Source organism: Dasypus novemcinctus, chromosome 9 (genome assembly GCF_030445035.2).
Source record: "Dasypus novemcinctus isolate mDasNov1 chromosome 9, mDasNov1.1.hap2, whole genome shotgun sequence".
Lineage (NCBI taxonomy): Eukaryota > Metazoa > Chordata > Mammalia > Cingulata > Dasypodidae > Dasypus > Dasypus novemcinctus.
In genome coordinates this window covers 26,850,787-26,875,447 of record NC_080681.1, presented here as the reverse complement: position 1 = coordinate 26,875,447, position 24,661 = coordinate 26,850,787, and positions in this window count along the sequence as shown.

Sequence of the window (24,661 nt, the reverse complement as noted above, 5' to 3'; positions counted from 1 at the left end):
AGAGAGAGAAATAAGCAATAAACATTCCAGAAATCCTGTAAGTCTACATGCTATAAGAAACTTTGTGTTTTTTAACGCTTCAAAAAAGGAAAAAAGAATAAATTCGGAGTCTTAGAGATGGGACATTTTGGGAGCATTGGAATTGTTCTGCATGACATTGCAATGATAGATACCAGCCATTATACCTTTGGTCAAAACCTATAAAATTGTGCGGTGGAAAGTGTAAACCATAATGTAAACTATAGACCATGGTTAGTAGCAGTGCTTCAATATGTGTTCGTCAATTGTAACAAATGTACCACACTAATGAAAGATGTTGTTAACGGGGAAAAGTATGGGGGGGTAGTATATGGGAATCCCCTATATTTTTGATGTAACATTTATGTAATCTAAAGCTTCTTTAAAAAAATAAGTCTCAGAGGAAAAACATCTGAGTAGTCCTGTACACTTCTTGCCGAGAGCAGTGCTCATGGAGGAAGTGACCTTTATGAGATTATTGTTTATGATCACTAGGCGTGTGCCAAGAGTAGCAGGAAAGAATATTCCAATTTATTTCAAAGGTTACATATCAAAATTGAATATGCAGTACAACTACATTATCATACAGTTTAACTTTCACATAAGGACTTGGAGCTGAATTTCTACCATTGTTTCCTGTCTGATTCCTAAAATGGAATATGATGAAGGGATGCAAATTTTTTAAAATGTTGTGTTTGTTTGTTTCTCCAACAGAGAAACATGGTTCAAGTGTGAGAAATCTGTGGAATTATTTCTTGTTTTCCATCCAAAAGTAATGAAATTTAATTTCAATTTTCACATTTTTAAACTATGGGATATCTGTCACATAGCAATGTGCTTAGGGTAGTTGGAATAACAATTTTAAAAGTCACCTGGGCTGCAGCAAGAGAGAATTCTGCTTCTACCAGGGAAAGGAAATTGACCAACACCGAACATACTTTTTTTCCATATCCATACAACATTTTTAGGGAGAGGCAATTGTGCATTTTGCTTTCTCCAATTTTCCTGCACAGGTAACTGAATGTTTTAGTTCAATAAGCCTGCTCGTCCTCAACTTCATCACTTGATGGAGAATGAAACATAAACCAGGAGAGTCTTTCCTCTTTCCTTCCTTCTGGTTTGACAGTCTCAGAGAACGTCCAGCATACAGTTGCCCACAGCTAATCTCATTTCTGTCTTTCAATATGCTACTTGGGAAAAATAATATCATTGCCTCACAGGGTAGAGAAACAATGCTTTAAATTAGCAGATCAATCTACAAGTATTTATTGCCTACTGTCTGTTAGACCTTCAGCACATTGTGGTCTAAGAGTGCAATATTCAGGCAATCATTCCATCTTAGGAGCAAGGAAAATAAATGGAGCAACAATCTTCTCACATTCCTTGTAGTCCATGCCTCCAAAATCCTCTCCAGGAATTGCAGACATGGCAGAGCAGCATGGCATATGGCTCTTCCAGAAAGGCCCTAAAACAGAAAACATTTTCCCCCTGAAACTTGAAATTTTAAATCAGGACTCCATATGATTAAAGCGTAAATACAATTCAAACGGGTAGCACAGAAGAACCGAACACACAATCTTCTGAAATCAGAGTTCCTTGAAATAAGAGAATCTAAATAGCTCCTGCAGCTTTTGAAATGCCCTTTGATCTCCACCGTCTCTAATGCCTGCTTTCACGTGTACTTCGGTGGGTTGCTGCGGAAACCGACAACGCGGCTGCCCGACTTCAAAGCCAAACTTTTCGCTTTGTCTAGTGAAAGGGAATTTAAAGAACGACAACAATGAAGTAGACATAACGCTGGAATCGGGATCTTGAGGTAAACAAACCTGAGAGAGTTTAAGCAGAAATAGAAAGTTGTATGAGCTCAGGAGAAAGCCATCACAGACGCTCAAGCTACGGGGCTCCTCCAACGAGCTACTTGTCAGTTTCACCAGCACGTTGTTCAGCTAGCAGGGTGAGCTGATCTTGGAAGAGATACCTGAATAGGTTTCCTCCTTTTAGAGCTGAAAACAAAAATGAGTGAGTTTATGCCTTAGAGAACTGTTAGTGTGCTGTGTCATTACAGGAGCCATCCTTTTTTTCCCCAATCATTTATACATTCACTCTTTTAGCTACTGAATAAATGTTTATTAAGTACCTCATCTGCACTAGGTACAATGCTAAGGACTTTGGTACCCTATATCTCATTTAAAAGCATTTGTTTCCCATTTTATGGGTTAAGAAACTGAGGCCTAAAGAAGTTAGCTTACTTGTCCCAAGTCACAACTAATAGGTGAGAGCTAATTGTAAACTCAGCCCCAAACCCATTGCAAGTGCCCCAAGAAAAAACAAATACAGTGAAAGACTGCTATGGAAGTACAGTGGAGAGAAAGGTTAATTTTAATTGGGAGTGGAAGAGAGTTAGGGAAGTCTGAGAAGAACTCACAGAGGGAAAGTCATCTGAAATAGAGTCTGAAGGATGGGTAGAGTATCAGTGGTTTGATATTTACCTAGAATGGAAGCCTATTTATCTTGGCGAGTGGGGAGGCATAGAAAGAGAAGAATGTGGAGTGCATTCGAAGAGCAACTATAGATGTCTGTTCAGAGTCAGGGCAATGCAGTGAGAAGATGGAGACAGACAAGATGCCCTTCTCTTGGGCAGAATGTAAAATAAATTAAATGATATACAATTTGGAATTATAATCAGAAGATATGAAACAAGGCCTGGATGCTCAAGTTGGGTTCAGATAAGGAAGGATCTTGAAAACCTCACAAAGAGCTTGAGCTGTATGGTTTCAGCAGTGGGGGTGGGGTGGGGATGGTTAAACGTTTCTGAGCAGAAGCAGGTAAGGATTAATTTTAGGATGATTTTCCAGCACCAGTTTGAACCTGGAGGAAGGAAGACATTGAACGCAGAGACCACTGTGCTTAGAGGACCACTGAAATATTATGTCAGGCTACAAAGCCCAATCTCGAGAGAGGGCAGTGACCATGGAAAGGAGGTGCAACCAGGGATTCGCACAGGACTGTTGTCCTTCTCATCTGAAAAGAATCCTGCCTGCAAACAACAATAGAGTTCAGCCTAGGTAAGGTAGTTAAAGAGGACATGGGCAGCAACTAGCTTAGAGAGACTCCCTGACCAGTTTCAACATCAGTAAAGTGAGACCAACCAATGCCTCTCTCCTAACACAGCATACTTTGAAGAACTGCTGTGGTTTTGGCCGAGCTGCTTGCAGCCCTGACGCTTGCGTTGTTCAGAAATAATTAGCCAACTCTTTCATGGTTTGCACACACATCACTAACTCTGCTTCCCAGCATGGCTTGGCTAGTCCCCAGTATTCATAATTATATCCTGCTAGCGTTTTCTTCCCTCTGCCCTCCTGTTTCTTTTGCTCCATCACGTCTCAGTGACCCCCAGGTCCTTACACATATCTGCTAACTTCACTGCTCTCCTCTCTGCAGCTTCTTCCAACACACCCAGCCGCCAGAAAGCAGTGGTATATATCCCCGGTTGCCTCTAATAGTACCATGTCTGCCCAAGTGGAGGAATAAATTGGAACTGACACTATCCACTTAGAGTCTTGGGAATTTGATTCTTGACTCTTTCAGGGCATTTACTGGTTAAGATAGAATAAAATATATTGGTTTGTTGTGGTTGTTTTCCTTATCTTCAACCTTTCTTCAAAGGGTCTTTTAGAGTCTCGGAAACAGTCACTCATTAATCTTCCCAGCATCCTCAAGGTAAGGGGAGGGGCATGGTAACTATTAAAAATCCCACCGTGCAGAAGAGAACCCTAAAGCAGGGAGAGGTTTGGGAACTTGCCTGAAGTCACATCGGGGCACGTGTCGGTGTTGGGGTGGGGGGTGGTGTGTCAATGCAGGCATGTCAGTGGCACCCAAGGAGTTCCATTGCTTTTCATGGGGAGGGGAGGGTGAATTTATCAGATTTGATCCCTGGTGTCATGTCATTTCTTCTAATTCTCTATTCTTGATGTCAGTGATTTTCAAAATTTTTCCTGAGAAACTCAAGGTTTCACAACGGTGCTTCAAAGTTTGGGGAAAGTAACAAACTATATTCTGCCAAAAAATGAAGGTTTAAACTGCCAGGGAACCCATTCTTTGCTTCAAAACTTCAAAAACTACTGTCTCAGGTCATTTTGTTTCCCAAAGTAGACTAGGTTTTCATATTTATTAATATGTCAGATATCTAGTAATGCCATCTATCTATCTATCTATCTATCTGTCTGTCTATCTATATATATGAAACTGAAGCTAATTTTACAAGAATTAGCTTGAACTAGAAAGAAATAAGTTTTGTATAAGGAAAAAAAGCAATTTTTCATCAAGTGAAGTGGAGCTTGTTATGCTCTTGAAATATTTTTATTTTGAAACTTTTGTTTTTTAACCTTCAAGCCTTAATTTATATTGGCTACATGGAGCTTCAATCCATAGCATCAGTTAATAGTTTGTCTAGGGGTCCTCCACTTTCCATTTTCGTATCATTGTACAAAAACAACGCTGCATTGAACTAAAAGTCTTGCCCTGAATCTTACTCAGGGCCTTCAAAGAGTCTTCTAAAACCTGGAGATAGCAGGACCGCTCCTGCTGGTATTCACAGGATGTTGCAGTCAATTCCCAGATTCTGATACCCCTTTGCTTTCAATTCATGGCAATGAAGAGCATGCTCAGGGATCCTCCTAAACATGTAGAGAAAGCCCACATTCCCCGGTCTGCTTAGAATTCCCTCCTTGGATACTTTTTGAAACATTGCTCTTTCTCTCTGGAGTAAGCCCATTAATCTGACTAATGCAGGCCACTCAGTCTTCAAATCCCAGCTCAAGTGTTTTTGGCTCAGGAGGCTGACCTGTATTGATTTTATCAACGAATAACATAGACTAAAATCCCTGCCCTCATGGAGTTTACATGTTAATGGGAAACAGACAATAAACAAGATAAATAAGTAAAGCTTGTGGTGGGTTAGTTAGAATAAGTGTTAATGGAAAGACTAGGAAGGAGATGTCAAACGGTTGCTTCTTTTGGACGTGGAAGACTACTCCATACCTTTAACAGGATGACCTTGGCTCTGTCATTCTAATGATGGTTTTAGAACCTTTCTAACGATAGTAATGCTTTGTCTCAGAAGGCAGCAGACGCTTGCTTGGGTGTACCTTTATAAAGGGTAGAAGATTTTGTTTGTTTGTTTTTTGTTTTTGTTTTTACATGTAAACCAAATCTTAGTTGTCAATCCCCAAAAAAGAAACACTTTGGATTGGGAAAAAAAAAAAAACCAACTACTTGACCGTTGCTACTCATCACTTAGAAGCATATCTGAAAGATCAGTTTCTGACCTTGTCTTTTAAACATAGTTCCATTCTGAACATACCCAATGCTATGAAAGTGCTAATAGCCTACATTTGTTACTGCTTCACCCTTTAAAAAAAGGTGTTCACATACTTTATCTTGCCTCTTCATCCTCAGAGCAACATCTAAAATAATTGTATCTCTCTTCTCCAAATGAGGTTAGCAAGCTTCTGATATTAAGTGAGTGCTTTGGCAGCTACATCACATATCTCAGGGTGGAAACTGTAATATGAGTTAAATTTATATGGATCTCTGTATTTAAGGAAACTTCTGAGTCATAGAGACATGTCCTTTGAAACTTCCATTCATTTTCTGCCAAGCATGGTAACCCACCTTACAAACAACTCACAATTGTGAATGTATGGTAACTTCTGCTACAACCTTCCCTAAGTATTTTCAGAGGCCTGCCTTTCATCTTAATCTTCATATATATTATGTCCATCTATGTAGGGAGGATAGTGAAGTGGCTTCCTGCTGCTGTGGTAAAGAAGGGTCCTTAATTTTCTAATTTGAGATTAAGAAGATATTGTTTTCTGTGAGACTTTCTTATAGGACTATGCACTATAGGTCTGTCATCTGCAGATCAGCAACATTGTGAGTTAAATAAGCTTTTGTTAGTTGTGTTGGATAACTAGCCAGCATTAAAGTACATTTTGAACGCTGGAAATTGTACAGATTCAATTTCCAAACACCATATTTATCAGTGCAGAGTTGCAGGAATGTGGAAATTGAAGTTCTGTTTGCTCTGCTTATGAAGTGTTGGGGTTCAGGGTGGTAGAATAGCAGTGGAAAGTGCTTTGGAAATTAAACAGGCTTTACCACTTAGGAACCAAGGATACCTTGGAATTGATATTTGAACTTAATGAACCTCAGTTTATTCTACCAGAAAATATGGATGCTAATAAAATCTCTTCACAGGAGTTTTATCAGAATTAAATGTGACAACGTATAAGTGCCTAGCACACAACATTCACTCAAGAAATGGTAAATCCTTTTATCAATATTATTCCTTTTTCAATCCCAGTTTTGTTTGTAGCACCGCTTCCAGATTCTGCTCTCTCAAGCTTGATGACACTTTTTATTTCCTTCTACTCTTCCTTTCTATAACAACCTAAAGCCCCAACCCTGTATGGTCTACTATCAAATTAGGTTCTTTCAAAACGCCTACCTCCCCGCAAGGGTTTTCTTTCTCTAGGAAGCTTTCTCTAGGTATCATCTTATGGCACACCTACTGTCTGTCAAAAATCTGCCATGCACTTTATAAATATTATCTTATTTACTATTTCTAACTATTTTTTTGCAGAATTATGTACTGGGAAATCTAAGGGTCAGCAAGAGTATGTGCTATGTGCAGAGTGGAAGAACTGGCATGTGATAGTCCTATGTACAACAGTGCAGTTTTCAGCTCTGGTTACAAAGGAGAGCTTTCCTTTTGGTGTAGGCAGAGAACAGAAACTGAAAAGAAAGCACAGATCCACTCAGAGAAGTGTGAAAAGAAAAAGAAAGGAAAACTAATCATGTATGAGCTTCCCTTGACCCGAATTCCCGCCATCCACATATTAAGATGGTGTCCATGTGTGCAAGCATAATGTTGAGGTCTTTGAAAACCAGTTTTAGTATTTAAGCATGATGCTGATGCCTTTGGAAACTAATTTTAGTATGTGAGTCCCCTTTCTGCTCTTTTCTATACCTTGTCAGAGATGTAATGGCAAAATCTGATTCTTTCTGCAAGTCATATTCACAAAACACAGTCTAGTGAAAACTCAGCAAGAGAGGTGTGGAGAATATTCTAGGGGGGAAGCAGATATTGCTGTGGGTAGGAGGCTTCCCAGGGAATTACAGGGTACCTCACAGGCTGCCTTCCTAGCTCTAGCATGTCTGGCTTTAAACACACACACACACACAACAAAACAATGTGACATGTCTGTCACTTCCTTCTGAGACATGCCACATGCCATGAAACACTTCAGTCGCCACTCGTAATTTGAGTAATTTCCATTCAGGCCTGGCTCCTCCTCTGAGATTTTTCGAGTAAACAACATGACGGTGCATGTAACATGCAGTAGGGAGCATGACTGCTTTTATCTCAGCCTGTGGTCAAGTTGAAATCATAGCAAATAAACTTAATTAAACCATGGGCATGGATATAAGAATGAGTTATTACAAAGAATCCCTGGATCAGAGAAAATCTCGATAATATACGTATCTCCAAATAGTGGATGTTACAAGAAAATGTGTGTGCAATTGCAGGCCAAGTTTCCTTCTGTGGCTCCATCATTCAAGGGCACCACTGATGCGGTCTGTTTTCCTGGGCTTTTTCTCAGGCTAAAGTTTCCCAGCTTGGCAGCAATTGAACACAGAGGCTGTTAGCTTAAGACAGTTGCTTCTTCCCGATTCTGGCACCGCACGCAAACATCTCTCAATCCAAAATCAAGGAGGGTAGAAGAGGAGAATTAAAAAGGCAAGAAGAAAAGGAGGAAATGGGAAGGGGGGAGAGAGAGAGAGAAAGATTACTGACAGATCACTCCTTTAAAAACCAACATTGTCACTCGATTTAAAATGGCACAATTTAAAATCCATAATGAAATCTATTTTAACTGTGGCATACGCAGATTTTAAAAAGATTTTTCCTATTGTAAAGCTATGAATGCTGTGAAATTGATAGGTTTCTCCCCCACCCCCCCGCCATTTTAACCTCTGAAAGTAACTTTACCCTAAATTACATGTGGTAGTAGTAGTTATCAGCCACATCCAATTAAAAATGCTAAGCTAGTTTCATCTGAGAGACACTGACAATATCTAAATATATATTTATATTATATATATATTTATATATATGTATGATAAATTAGTTATTGTCAAAGCCATTGCCACTCATCATTGTGCTTATACAACAGTGTCATCTAGTGGACACTGGTCAGAAAAGTTGCAGCCAAGATTCCTAAAGGATCTTATTTAAAATGAACTCACATTAAATGAAAATATGCTTTGTTTTTTTTTTCAATTTCCTGAAACCAAAGCAATTTAAATAATTATTTCTAATCCAGGCTATCATTTCAATTCATTTTGTTCCAGCATAGTAAAGGAACTGTGAACTTTTTTTTACCCTCAGTAAGAAAGATAATTTTAAGATAATTTTTCTCTTTTTTTTGAAGATAGCAAAGCAGAAGAAAAGAAAATAAGTAAATTACTATAAATTGTAGATGTCAGTATATGTGGAGTAGTTAGGAGGAGGAAGGTGAAAGCTGAATAATTTTTGAGCAGGATTCCAGGCCTTAAATCCAAATGAATAGTGGTTACATCATCAACAACAGTAAAACAAAGAGAGTACATGGGATTCTGTTGTCTTATTTCTGAAGCTTTGCCATTTTTTGATTATCATTTTTGTACATTATATAGAAAATAAATTCCTTTGAAATGGAATTATTCAAAACCCATCATTTTTAACAAAAGCTTAACATATCTTCATCCATTTTGAATATTAAATTTCTGTTTTAGCAACAACATCATTTAGCTTTAATTTTTCACCAAATACTCAAACCCTGGAGATACATAATGGGTACTGTGATATATTCCATAATTTTGCTGATTTCTTCCATTTTTGGTTGAAAAATGTGAAATTTGCTACCTTTGCTGAAAAGTTGATTTTTCAGTGTTTCATAAAAATAAATAAGGCATTAATGTTCTAAAACCCTTACATAATATCATGTGAATTTTTTATATTAATTAAGCAATTATTAGCCTCTACATGCCCATATATTGTCCTTGTGTTTTGAAACTACTCAAACATGGGATATTGTTTTAAAGCTTTTCCTTTGTTTGTTTCAGAGAAAGGGGAAAAGAGGCATTAAGCCTACTGGTAAGTACAGAGTTTCTATTTTTTAAGTATTAGTTCTAGTTTCATATTCCAGGTCCTCTAAATGAATGTTGTATGCCAATTTGATATCTTGGATAGCATTGTGTGATTTGGCTTGAAAATGTTAAAGTGATACTGTAAAAACAGATGCTATTAAATTTATCTTACTTTGATTTGACACAATGTATTTTTTCCTATCTGTTCCAGATGTTTAAAGAATTGCTGGGATGGCATACCTAACATGATATAGTATGATAGATGACTTAGAGAACTATGACATGATATATATTGCTATGCTGTACTGAAGATTCTTGCCTATATATTCCTCTTCATTATTAAGAAAATATTTAGTAAAGTCATTTGCCAATTTGAAGTAATGTAAAGATCTAGCAAATCTAAACATTTATTTGAAACAGATTAGTTTTTCCTCAATAAACAGAAATACTCAGACTTTTCCTAATAATATGTGATTTTGCCTTAACATTTGAAGTGTGATACAAACAAATTAAATAAAAATTCCATCTGTCTTCTGGATGTAATTTTTATTGAACATTAACTCAAAATTAGAGGGGTGTCAGTGTTTCAATATAGAACATTTACATTGATTGGTTCATAATTCATATGTAAATTTCACTCATTTTTCTGTATGTATAAAACCTGTCCTAAGTAGATATATCTTATTTTTAAAATAGATTTCTATGATGTGCTCATTTGAAAGGCTGGGTTTTTAACAAGGATACTGATAAATTAATGTAATAGAAGTGTGCAAATTATTTGGGCCTTTGAAGAGAAAAAATCTGGAATTTTGATGTCACCAGAGGAAGATAAATCCTTTCCAAATCTGCACAGTTTTTCATTTTGCAGAATAAGTTACTTTATACTCACTCAAATTAAATTTGCAAGTCATAGAATTGAACTGGCAGCTGATAGCATGGCCCAGGTTTGGTATTTCCAGCTGAATCATATCCCATCCATCAATATTGAGTACCTACTAAAGACTTCAAAGTCACCATGGGTGGGATGGAAAATGTGACACATGTTCTATGACTTTCCAAACCTAAAATCCAGTTGAAAAGATAAAACATGTATGTATGAGAAAAATTAAATGACAATGCAAGATTAAATAACAGTTCAATTCCTTAACAGACATGTCACAGAGAGATATACGCTCATTTATCTTTTGAGTAGTCCAGGAATGGAGAGATTCCTTACCTAAGGAAGGAGAATATTTTATGATAAATTCTGGAGAACAGAATCCTAATAAAGGTCTTTATTTGGTAGATGTACAATTAAGAGAAAGTAAAATTTATTGATGACTTCATTGCTCATTCATTCCCCCTTTTATTTTCCATGGGCATTTTAATAATAAGTTGAAACCAGTACTGTTGAGGCCAACTTTTCTCTGTAGGGGAAATGAATTTTTTCAATATCTATGAAAATATCAACTTTCTCAGCAAAATTACTCCCAGATATTTGTCCCTCTGATAAATACTATTCAGCAGGAAAGTAGCATAATCTGATGGACTTACTACTGTGGCAAACTAGATTCCTGACATCTTAACAAGATGCTGGTTACCATGCAACCAGTAGTCCCTGCCTATTGTTGAATGACAGTCTCCTTGGAAAATCAGATCAATGCCGTGAGTACTTTCTAAAAAACAAAAACAAACACCTGACATCCTCATAAAATGTTGTTGTGCTGCCCAAATTACTTCCTCCTAGCTTTGATTTATTTCTGAAATGTTAAAATATAACTGCTGATGCTATCTTCTACTGCAGGGAAATGGATAAATACATTTTAACAGGCGACCAACTTTATATATTTTTCTTTGTCAATTAGCCAATATCATGGGATTTTCATATTATGTTTAGTAATTCATCTCCTTTATTCTATTTCCTGGTGATCTGACCTTTCATTATCTATATAAAACACTAACACAATCTCTTATTTAAAAGTAATGACTTTTATATCATTACCTCATAAGTTGTTTGTCCAAGGTAAGGTTTTAAAATCAAACGTGATATCTGTCTTATTTGTTTCCCCATCTACACTGACCATGGCTATTTTTATTCCATGATACAGATTGACTTGATTTTATATATTAATTCTCCATAGCATAATTTCTCTTCTAATCTATACTTTAAACCAAATAGGCCACAATATCCCTCAGCATATGTTACTCAATACTTTACAAGACACTTATGTTTTAAATAGACCATAGAATTTAAAAATTAATGATGTCTATTTCTAAGAAAGAATAAAGAAATCAAAAAGTATTCTCACTTAGACTCCGTTCTTATTTTTTAAGCAAACTTTGAATTTAAAATATTGATAACTAAAATGTTAGAGGACAGATTATAGAGATAGAGCATAAAGTGAACCTTATAAGTTGTTGTTGGTAAGTTCAGTCATTTATGCATGCTTTCAATACATTCACTGCTTCAATCATTTGTTCAATGAATATGTATTATTAGGGAACACATGTAAATTAATATGCTAATCTATACAACTCAGGGTGCTACAGTTTGTATAACAGCTGTAGGGACAGAGCAAGGAGTGGCTCACATCACCTTGTTGAGTGGAAACACCCCAATATTGATAGAACTATCTTATTCATATTGCTATGAACCCAGAAGGGACCTCACCACTGATCTTTCCCCAAAGTTCTATCAGTGTCTCTAAGAACTCATTAGTTCATTGTTCAGAAATAACAGTTTTGGTTTCATTTCTGCTTGTAGAAATAATATCGCTTGGTATATAAAATTAGAAAACTATAGATGAATATAAAGAAGAAAATTCATGTTACTACAATCCAACAACCCAGAAAGAAGAATCACTTTTTATATTTTATTTCATTTCCTTCTTCTATAATGTATAGATATAAAATCATGCCCACTATCTATATGCATGTAATTTTTTCTCTAGAATGATGTAAAAATGTATAAATATATAGTGTTGTGTTTTTTTCCTAAAATTGGGATCACACTGTGAAGTAAGTTTCTTTTCAACACATCCTTCAAATGAGTCTAAGAACTAACATTTACATAATTTTATGCTTGGAGAAATCAACCCTATCTTAAGGCAAGTCCTGGTAGAATGTATCCAAAAGGGCAGTAGGAAGCACTTTCTCTTACATGCCCAGGAAAACTCCATTTCCAGGACTCAAGGGAGAAGTGGTTTGTTCACTTTGTGCCATTATGTTAATGTCATCATATTATATTACTTGAGTGCTTGAGCTCATCTCCGTATGGCCTTTCCCTTACAATGCTTCATGAAAGTTCATCCTAAACTACAGAATCTCTAGTTTATGACCAGACTTCCCCTCCACCGTGACTTCTGGAAACATGAGTTCTTTGGAGTTTAGATCTGACTCAGAATGTTGCTTTTTTCACACCCAAATAAATGTATGCAGTTATAGCCAAGTTCTACTATTCTTGGAATATCATACTGGTATAATCTCTGAGCATTCAATATTATGTGACAGAAAAGGTTTTATCCCAAATTAATTGAAGTTTCTTGGGAAGAGAATTTTAGTGGACAAGTGTCTTGGTGATGGTGCGAGGAGAGGCAAGCAAATGATTTCTTAGGCTGACACCAGAATAGGGTCAGGAATGGCTAATTACAGAAGAAAATAGGAGTCAATAGTAAACATTGCCTAATGAGACACAGACTTCAACAGATGATTTTGGTGAGACCAAGTAGATCAGGAGATAGACCTAATTCTGTGCAGACCACTGTCTAATAGAGTGATAACAACTGTGCTTCCAAGAAAGATGATTTGACAAAGTGCACTACTTTTTCACCTGGGCATAAAGAAGGCATTTCTGAAAAATTAGGTATCCTCTTCAGTAGCTCAGATCTTAGCCTTTGATTGCTGTTTATCCACTCAGAGATAGCTACTTACCTACCCTGCCCATCTCTGCAACCTACAATCCTTTTTTTCCTTGGGAGCCTGTCTTAGTTTGCTAAAGGCTGCTAATGCAAAATACCAGAAATGGGTTGACTTTTATCATGGGAATTTATGAGGCTAAAAGCTATGATTCTGAGCTTGTGAATATGTCCAAACCAAGGCATCCTTAGAGATGCTGTCTCAACAAAGGTTGGCTGCTGGCAATCCTGGACTCCTGCCACATGGCAAGACATCATGGTGGCTGTTTTGGCCGAGGTCTCTGTCTTTCCCTCCAAACTCACTTACTTTCTGAGTTCAGCTGTGGGCGATCAGACACAAGGCAGGGTTTAATGGTGACTCTGCTGGTCTCTGGACCTCAGGTGTGGGCAATCAGGCATATGGACTCTCCCCCTCCTCTGAGCCTTGTCTCTTTCAGCCTGTCAGAGGCCTTTTTCATTATCCCTGTCTGTCTCTTACTCCAACCTCTTGGGGTTTCTCTGTCTCTGCCACTTCTCTGTCTCTGCCACCAGCAACAGGGTCAAGACCCATTCTAGGTCATGCCTCACAGAAGCAATCTAATCAAAGGCCCCCAACTGAATGCAATCCAATCAAAAGGGTCCTACACCCAGAGGAATGGACCAATTTAAGAACATAATTTTCTGGGGTCTCAAACCAACACAGCCCATAACCTCAGATGATCTAAAACCCACCAAATTGCTTTATATTTCTGGCTTTGTGTGGCTTTGAATATCAGCCCTCAGACTCACTTTTCTGGCTATCAGTTACTGTTGCAATTAATTAATAGCTCTTTCTCCAAAGAGTAACCTAAAAATGGTGGAATAGGTGCTTTTACATCAAGGCCACAGCCCAACTTCTCTCCTTCAACCCATCTCTAATATGAACTAAGAGGCTTTCATCAGAATGAATATCTGTATGTAAACATGAGATAAATTTATCACAATGGGGATATAAATAGCTTTGTTTCTGCCAACCTGAAAGAAACTTATTATTAAAATTACATCTTTTTCAGAGTCTCAATAGCAATTCCATACTTTGTATGAAGCCAGGTGAGAGCTCCTCTTCCTAAGATCCCATTATCACTTAGTACTCAGAATTTACTATCATGAGTCCATAAGCATTTGTTTCTGTTTTCCTCTTTATCAGACTGTAAGTTTCTAGATGGTCAGATTAGTCTTATCCATCTTTATAACTCCTCAGAGTTTAACACATAAGTGTTTTTTTATATAGCCATAGGATAGGATATTCATTATTAAGCAGTAAGTAATTTAAATGAATAATTCCAGTTACCAAGAACTTACAAAAACAAATCTATGCTGTTAGAAATCTGGAATATAGTTAGTTAACCTTGTAAGAGGGTTAGTGACAAACAAGTGAATAAAGGGATTTGAGGAGCTGATAAAAATGCTGTTTCATGACCTGGATGCTCATTACACAGGTATATTCAGTCTCTGAAAATTCATTGAACTGTACATTTATGTCTACTTTTCTGCATTATATTTCAATAAAGCAATATATATATATTGACATTTTTCTCCTAGGTACTATACAGAAGACTTACAATTATTTCATTTTAATAATGACCTTTTTCAAGAGAACATGGTAACTTGGGGGGTATATTTCACAAACTTCATAGTGAAATGAAAGGCTTGTTTAATTATGTAATTAAAGTTCATTCAGATGCTCAACCAAACTGTCTAATATTAGATAGATAATGGGTTCAACTCACCACTAACTATATATAAATATATGCATATATATGTATGTACATACTCACATATAACTTTGAATATTATCCCAATTTTTATCAATTTAATTAAGAACTACATATATAAACCAGGTATTTTGAGTGAAATTTTGGCTCCTTTGATTATGCAATTAGATCAATAGGCTAAAAAATTTTTAATAAAATATTACAAACTTGCCCCTATTTAGAAAGTATTCATTCATTTATTCAACAAATATTTATTACACTGGGAGATGAAGATCAAGGGTACATAAAACAGGAGTGCTTTCCCAAGAATTCATTGTTTACTAGGGAAGATAGGTATGTAAATTCATAATTTCAAATGGATGAAATAGGTCCAATAAATGAAGCCTACCAAAGGTAAATTTGCAGCATAAAGGAAGAAATTATTTACTTTCACTAAGGGGCAGCAGGAAAGTGTAGTAGAAAACTAGCCTCTTGAACCAGGTATTGACATGACAGATGGAGAAAATCAGAAGGATTGAAGATTTGGGGAGAAAGAAGTCAAACCAGGCAAAAATGAAAGCAAGTGTTAAGACATAAAAGATTCTAGTCAATTTCACGTGAGGTTCCTGAATGAGTGGCTATAAAGGGCCAAGCCCCTGGTCGTTGCTTAAGGTTCTGAGGCACTATACATCACCATTCAAAGTTTCTCCCTCCTTCCCGACCCTCTTCCTCCCTCTCTCCCTCCTTCTTCTCCTTCTTCTTCTCCTTCTCCAGTACTACATATTATTTCTATTTAATCATTCTACCTCCTCAACTGGAATCTTCTCTGCACATAAATTGAACCTGCTTATCTGCAAATGTCTACATATCCCCCACTGGGGATCTCAATAACCTACATCCTCTACAGTTTTAGGTAAAAAAAAAAAAATTGTTTTGCAATAAATCATACCTCTGAAAAACCCAGTAGTAGTTGAAACCTGAATTTGTATTCCAGATTTCTTCTTTAACTATGCTAATAAATCTGCAGAATATCACAAAAGTGGAAAGGTTAGATACTCTGCTACCATCTGCATGAGGGGCTTTATGTTCTTACCTGTTAGTAATCTATATCTCAAATGCTTTTTGATGTCCTTACAACCAAAGTCATAATCTCAAAAGTCTATAGGGACCAGGAAGTTAGCTTATGAATGGGCATGACAAAAAGAAGAGCATAAGCATCATGGAGAATAGCAGTTGCCACTGAGCTTCAGTGCAGTGAAAGAGTAGGGGTGGGGACTCTGAAAGACTAGAGTACATACACTTCTGAAGCAGAAACTTTCTCGTAGCTCTAGCCAATTGTGGCCATATGGGAATATGAGCTTTGTGTTCACAGATATTTGGATTCTTTAAAAGAGATTCTAGAGATTCAGATTTTGTGTGAAATCTCTCAATTTCTAAATGTGGTCATCTAATAACAATGTTCAAAACATTGGGCCAAGTTAAATCTCTTAGGGCTGCGTCAGCCATCAGTCAGCTAATTCATGACATCTGTCCTATAAATCAGTATAGTTGTGCTCTTTCCTAAATAGTGGACCCTTACTTACTTAACCTGTTTACCATGTTCCCTATGTGTTAATTTCCCAGCTGCTAAAACAAATGCCATACAATGAGTTGGCTTAAATGAGAGTTTATTAACTCTCAGTTTTGAGACTAGGAGAACTTCAAAATTGAGGTGTCAGCAATGCAATGCTTTCTTCCCAAAGACTCTGGTATTCTGGGGCTGACTGCTAGCAATCTTTGGTCCTTGGCTTTTCTGTCACCTGGAAATGCACATGATAGCCTCTCCTTTCTGTACTGTGCTCCATTGACTTCCAGCTCCTGGCTGCACCCTGGCTTCTTCCCTCTATGTTCAATTTCCTGTGCTTATAAGAACCTCAGCCACACTGGATTAAGGTCCACCCTTGTTTAGTATGGATACACCTCAGCTAAGAACAACTTCTGTGGTTCAAATGTGTTCACACCATAGGACAAGGAGTTGGGGCCTGAACCTACCTTTTGAGAAAAATATGATTCAATCCCCAATATCCCAGTAAATGATAAATTATTCTCTGGCCTTATAAATTATTTTATGTGTACAGCATGTGATAAGTGCTCAGTAAGTGATTGTTGTTAAATTAATATTGGAAAATTGACTCTAAGCCATGAAATTTTCTGATAAATCACTTTCCTAGTCTTATTTAATTGGTTGCATTTTGTGGTTTGGGAAAAAAGGTTTGCACAGCAAGGCCAAAAATATAATCTCAAGTGCTCATTAGGAAATTTCTTAGGAATCCTACTCCCTCATCAACTTTTGGCACAGATAAGGCTATAAAATAACATGTTGATTAAGACCTTAATTCTGGGTTCAACTAAGTGACCTTAGACCAGTTATGTTGTCTTTCAAGTCTCCCTTATTTCATGTGCAAAATGGAAATGCATGTGATATTATTTACCTCATGGGTTGTTTTTCATGAGTGTGAGTGGGATTAGTCAGGAAAAAATGCTTGACACAGTGCCTGCTATGCTATTATGATCTGAGATTGTTGATTATAACCTAGAAAGGAAAGTCTATCTGCAAAGACAGGGCATTAGATTGATTAATGGATCTCCCTTCTCTATCAGACATATTCAAATCTGGGACTCATTCCCCTTCTAATATCTAGATTTAAGTGAGGTTTAATTTATTATACCTCTGCTAAAATCAAAACAAAACAATACAACCTCCTTCACTACCACAAAATAGATCTTCATTATTTCAGGAGGCAGAACCTTAAAATCTTTCAGTTTAGCCTAAGCATCCTTCTCCACATTGTAATTTAGTTCATAACTTTTGCCTTGCCCATTTCCCAATTAAACCAAACAGGAATAGATCCCAATGTATCCATGAAATCTCAGAATGACACCTCGTCAGCCAACCCTCTGAATACATTAGGGTGGCATTATAGTATGACTACAGGTTCTTTCTTTTGAAGAAAGAAAGATGAGAAAGTTCCATCTTCTTAGCTTCACATTTGCCTTCACAGTCACCACACCTTTTTATATGATTCTTTTTGGAATGTAATGTTAGAGTGAAGCCAAAAAGAGAAAAGTTCCAACGAATGGAATTGCCATAGCAACACCCTACATTTCTCTTCAGGTTTGGTTTGTGTGGATCATCACATTAAAGCTTGTTTTTCAGCTTGGTGAAAGCCATGGCTGTAATCTTCAGTGTGAAAATCTCTTCAGCCCATCCAGAAGTTAAAAATAGAACAGAATAATTTGAATTATTTCACAAACTTAAAAAGCTGGCATTGCAGCTCCTCTACAAATGAAATTAACTTGTAGAACACTGGCATATGGGACCACTTGAATTTCCTCCTATGGTTTCAAATTGGATTCAGTACTTATCATTATGACTTATTATTTGTTGAGTGCTGATCAAGAACTCAATTCTGAGCAAGACAAAAGATACAGTACTCATCTCTTTCAAGGGGACAAGGTACAGAAAGCATAACATCCAACGAGAATATGGCCAAAGGTGTACGTGTCTCTGTGTGCGCGTACGAGTAGTGTCTCTGACAGCTAGAAAACGATTCCATCTTAGGTTTCCCTAGCCAATATATCATTATATTTAAAAACTTTGCATTTGAGATTTTTGCTTTGTAGTATATTCACAGTCTTAAAAAAAAGAATACTAATAAAAATAACAGTATACATTAAGTGATTTTAAAAATGTTCTTCCATGGTTGCAAACTAGTCTTTGGCAGGCTACCATTTCCCTTCCTAAGTATGAGAAAAATCAAGAATTCTAAAATATATGGCATATGAATATTGGGAATACTTTTGCAAAGTGTGTGCTATGACAGTTACCATAAAAATCAAATGTATTCTATGTCTAAAGATTAAATTTACTACCACAAATTCTTCATTTACCTCAATAAGTTCCCTGCCATAAAAACATGTGATGTGTTGTAATTTAATGTTTTCGATGGTTATTCGTCACCAAAATTAACTATAAATACATAATACTAGCAACAGAATATTGTAAATTCATCAGCATTATCAAGGAATATAAACTTGAACTATAAAAATTAAATCAAGACTTACCTTGTGGTCATAGAATTCTTACCTTCAACTTACTGAATTAGTGGGAAAAAAAGATGAACTTTTACATATACAGTGTTGGATTAATTGGAAGTTTGTGTTCATATCAATTAGGAAAAGAATGAAAAACTTATCAGTTATGACTTAAAATATATATATATATATGATTAAAGTTGATCATTTTCAAAAACAGACATCCATGGGATTCATTTATCGTCAGCAACAGTCTTGAGTAAGGATTTTGGCTTATTTAATACAATAAAGACAGCAATTATTATTAAATTTTAAATATTCTTTCCTGGCTCTGAAACAGACATAGTCATGCAATTGACATATTTTCACAGCCCTTGGCAATGATACATGCAATTTTAATCATGGATATTAATTCTCTTCTTTAAAGCACTGGCCCACCCATTTAACTACTCTATTACTTCACCTGTTATTTATTTCACTGCCACAAGCAGTGATTCATGGAAATTAAACTATAGATATTCATTATTTTCCTGCTCTCACCCCAGTGCATAAAATTTTCACTTGTACATTGTTAAGAGGTAAAAATTTCATCACAGGCTTATCATCATGTAACCTCCACCTCGTGGTGATTAAATATTATGAGGGTTTGGCATAAAGATATTAACCAGAAGGGATGAGCTATAGTAACTGGTGACAGGGAAGATGACTATGTGGCTATGACAGCTGTGAAATAACCTATGATCTTAAGGAAAAGTCAGCATTATGCACTCTAACCCTAACCATCACTTTGAAAGCCAAGTTTCTGCAATGAAAAGACCAGAAATTCAATTGTTTTCAAATGACATATTGGGTTACAATATTTTTGTCAGCAATTACTTTGTCACAAAATCGTTTCTTCTTCTTTTTTCCCCACACAGAGTTAGTGATGGGGACTATGGCTTTTCCCAAAATAACCTTTAATTATAGTTTTTGATCTTGACATTCTCAAAAAAGTGCCCTACCGTCTAGTCTTCTGTAAGTACCATCTGTAAGTTTTGATCGTAAACTAACTGGTCCTAGAATCTGCCTGGCAAAAAGCATTGAGAGTCATTTTGGAAAAAGTCAGGCATAGTCGATTTTCACAGTCTTGAAACTTGAAATGATTTTCTTCCAGCTTTGAGGATGGAAAAAAAATATTTTCTGGCATGCAATTCTGTGTTAGAATTTTCAAACAAAAATAGAGGGGAAAACTGGAATATAGCAAAAATAACAACAAAAAAGATGCAGTAGAAATTTGAATATACTAGAAATTGCATTCTTAAGAAAATAAAGGAATTTGCAACTGTATCATCACAGTTTTAATTTTTCCATCTAAAATACAGTGAAGCTATATTTTTTGAGGCATACATCTAAGAACAGAAGGAAAATAGAATATATAATATTATATCAGTAATTATGAAAGAAGTGTGGCATAGCATCTTTGAATCAATCAATGCCTTTATAAACAGTGAAGAAATAGCTTGACTAGGAGAAAAGGAAAAGAAAGGAAGGGAAAGGGTACCACATCCCTCTTGTTCTGTATCTTGTTAACAGTGGACAATGCCAACCTGCCATAAATGCCGCCAAAAATAATAGCACAGTACAACCAACTCTATACCAGAATATCTGAGGCTGTTACTTCACTGAATAATCCTAGTGGTTAAGATCATCACAGAAGTCGCTCTTGGGAAGATGTAATGGTCTTTATCATAAGTGACATTTATAGGGAAATTGCTGCATAAGTTAATCTGCTTCAATTGCCTTTATTTTTCACTCTAATTATAAAGTCTTTAAAGTATGGATTTTGTGGTGGAGTAGTCTTTAAACAGAAAAACTTTTCTTCTTTGTTGATATTTTATAAAAACAGGGTTCCCAAAGAGTCCTGTGGTTTTATTTTTCTGCCAATTCGGAAAACAATGCACATTTATACTTTTCTAGAAATTAAAATTAGCATGGCCAGATTTTTAGTAATGGTCCAATCTTGTATGTACCCTAAAACTCATGTCAATGTTCACTGCACACATATGAAGCTTTTTTAGGAGAAAGCAGTTTAAGGATCTGATTATCTTCTGATCTTCATTTCCTTTAATTCCAACACATATTTCTGAAAATGGCACAGAATGCTGATATTATAGCTTCCATTTGTAATGTGAATTTTATTTCTAGTACCAATAAATTTGCTAATTTAAGGATATGGGAAAAACACATCTTGCTCACTATTATTCATACAAACTTTTTATCTTTTGTATGTACATAAAAGATAATTTGTTTAATGATTATTGTGCTAAAGTGCAGTTGCAATTTATTGAGAACCCATAATTTGTCAGATGCTGTTAGGCATATTCTTCAATATTTCAGACAAAATTTATTGTATGTTTTTCTGGGAATGTACTCTACATATGCTATTCCATTTAAGACCCCCAAAGAGAAGTTTAAAAGGCTCATAATTAGCAAGAAATGGAGCCTAGATTCAAATCTAGATCTGTCTACTACCACTTAGCAGTCATCCAATAATAGTGCATAATAAATTTCCTTAAATTTCCAGATCTTACCAAATAGTCCACACTCAAAATTGAACACACAACCCAAGGTGTTCTGCACTCATTATCTCATGGGCTCTGTCTATTTGCACTAAGACTCTCTGGATATAGCACATGCCTCAAGAAATTCTCCCAATCCTCCCCCAAATCCTCTTATATCTCATCACTGCATAATTTTAAAAATTTTCACTAACGATTTAGAGATGTAAGAAAAGCTCACATCACACAATGGTATACTGCCTATTTTATCCCTTTTATCCACTTTTCCCTCCCTCTTTCTTGTTCTTACCTTTTCTACAACAACAAACGTCTCAATACTTTATGTTTGGATAATACTCTACACACCCAAGGATTCTCTTTAAGGACTGAACTTTGGGAATTGCATCCAAGTGGGATTAAGAAAAAAATTTCTTCAGTGCAAATCCAGTGTTCACCAGGAAGAAATTATGAATAGAATTTTCTCTACCTCTTATATGTAATTCATTTAGAATTATTTTAAAAAGTATTATCATTTTAGTTTCTTACTGAAAAGCATATGATGAATACGAATAGATTATATCTGAAGAAGGAAACCACATATTTCTAAGTCATGGTTACTAAGAAGTTTTTCCACATATTCTCATTAAAAGCCTGTAATGCACACAGCTTTATTATTATGGGGAGGTGGGGACAAGAGGCAGTTTGAGTGCAAGGAAGGACTTAGGAATGTGCCATATAGTCGGGTAGAGAATAAGAAAGAAGTTGATCATGTACCATTTTTACCCCTTAGTGGTTTTCTTTGTTTTTTGTTTTAATTAATTTATTGAAGTATATCACGCATACAAAAACAGTAAGTGTATAATAATAGTTGTTAACTTACAAAACAGACATATATAACATCATACAGAACTCTCATAACTCACCCTACCACCAACTTGCGTTGTTGTTAAACCTTTTAACTAATGATTAAAGAGTATTGTCAAAATATTACTACCAACCAACATATTTTTCCCCCAACCAACCCTATTATTATTATCTTTATATAAGTTATATATGAACATACATAAACAATTAAGTGTATTGTAAAAGTTGTGAACTTACAAAGCAAACATGCATACATCATATAGGGCTCCCTTTCATCAACCCTCCACCAACACCTTGCATTATCATGAAATATTTGTTACAAATTATGAAAGAATATTGTCAAAATCATACTACTAATCATAGTCCTTATCTTACATTTGGTGTTTTTTCCCCCAACCTGCCCTATTATTATTTTTTAAATATATCTTTTATGACTGAAGTGGTAAACTTATAGAATAATAATCATGCATATGTGCAGAAGTGCAGAATACCCAAATACCTCTCCATCAACACACCACACTATGGTGGAATATTTGCTACAGATAAGATAATATCATCTGATTGTTACCATGTCCATAGTGTACATTTGGCTCACAATTTCCATACTATCTCATTATCAACACAGTACATCTTTTGCAGAGATGCAAGAATATAATATTATTACTATTAACCACAGTCCATAGGTCACTCCAGCTGTATTTTTCCCGTGCTTCTCCACATTCCCAACACCCTGCAGTAGTGATGTACATTTGCTCTAGCTCACAAAGGACACTCTTGCAACTGTACCATAAAGCACAATTCTCATCCACCTCTTGGTTTACTGTGCTATTCAGTTCCCAGATTATTCTCTAGCATTCTTTCTGTCAATTGGCATTTACATACCTAGACTACCATTTTCAGTCACATCCCCATTTATAAATTAGTTGTTACTCACTATGTGTTACCATCCACTCTATACATTTCCACACTTTTACAGCAAAGCTAATTAAAACTTCTACATTATTAAGCATCAGTAGTCCATCTCAGTCCTCCTCTTATCTCTTTTAAGAATCCACCACCTACCACCAGGTCTTGAAGATATTTTCCTACAACTTCTTCTAGAAGTTTTATGGTTCTTATTTTTATTTTTAGGTTTTTGATCCATTTCGAGTTAATTTTTGGATAAGATGTGAGATAGGGGTCCTCTTTTCTTCTTTTGGCTATGGATATTCAATTCTTTCAACACCATTTGTTGAATGGACTGTTCTACCCGAGCTGTGTGCATTTGCCAGTCTAGTAAAAAATCACTTGACCATACATATGAGGATCTGTTTCTGAATCATAAATTTGGTTCCATTGGTCTATGTGTCTATCTTTATGCCAGTACCATGCTGTTTTTACCACTATAGCTAGGTAATGTGCCTGAAAGTCTGGAGATGAGGCTTCACTCTTCCATTTTTATGATGTTTCTGGCTATTCAGGACCCCTTACCATACCAAATAAATTTAATGATCGTGTTTTCAAATTTTTTTTAATGCTGGTGGACTTTTTTTCCGGATTGTACCCAATCTGTATATCAATTTGAGTAGAATTGACATCTTAATAATATTTAGTCTTCCAATCTATGAGCATGGAATGTTCTTTCAGTTATTTAAGTCTTTTTTGATTTCTTTTAATATTGAGTTGCCATTTTCTGAATACAAGTGCTTGACATTGTTGGTTAAGTTTATTTCTAATTATTTGAGTTTTATCTGTCATATTTTATTTTCACCACTCTTTTGACACTTGTAGTTACTTTTATTGATATAATCTTCATTTCTAGACTCTCTTCCAGGCCTCTCTCTCCTGTCTTTTCTTTTCAGGTTCTAGAACAGCCTTTTGTATTTCCTGAAAATCTGGGCTCTTGCTTAGAAATTCTCTCAGTTTCAGTTTATCTGTGAATATTCTAATTTCGCCCTCATTTTTGAAAGACAGTCTTGCTGGATATAAGATTCTTGGTTGGAAGTTTTTCTCTTGTAGTATCTTAAGTATATCAGACCACTGTCTTCTTGCCTCCATGGTTTCTCTTGAGAAATCAGAACTTAATCTTACTAGATATCTTTTATACATTATGCATTGCTTTTCTCTTGCTACTCTCAGAATTCTCTTTGCCTCTGGCCTTTGACATTCTGATGAATATGTGTCTTGGTGTTGGTCTATTTGGATTTTTTCAGATGGGAGTACATTGTGCTTCTTGAACGAGGATATCTATGTCCTTCAACAGGATTGGGAAATTTTCTACCATTATTTCTTCAAATATTCCTTCTGTCCCTTTTCCCTTCTCTTCTCCTTCTGGGACACCCCCGACATGTATGTTTGCATGCCTTTTGCTGTCATTTAGTTCCCTGAGACC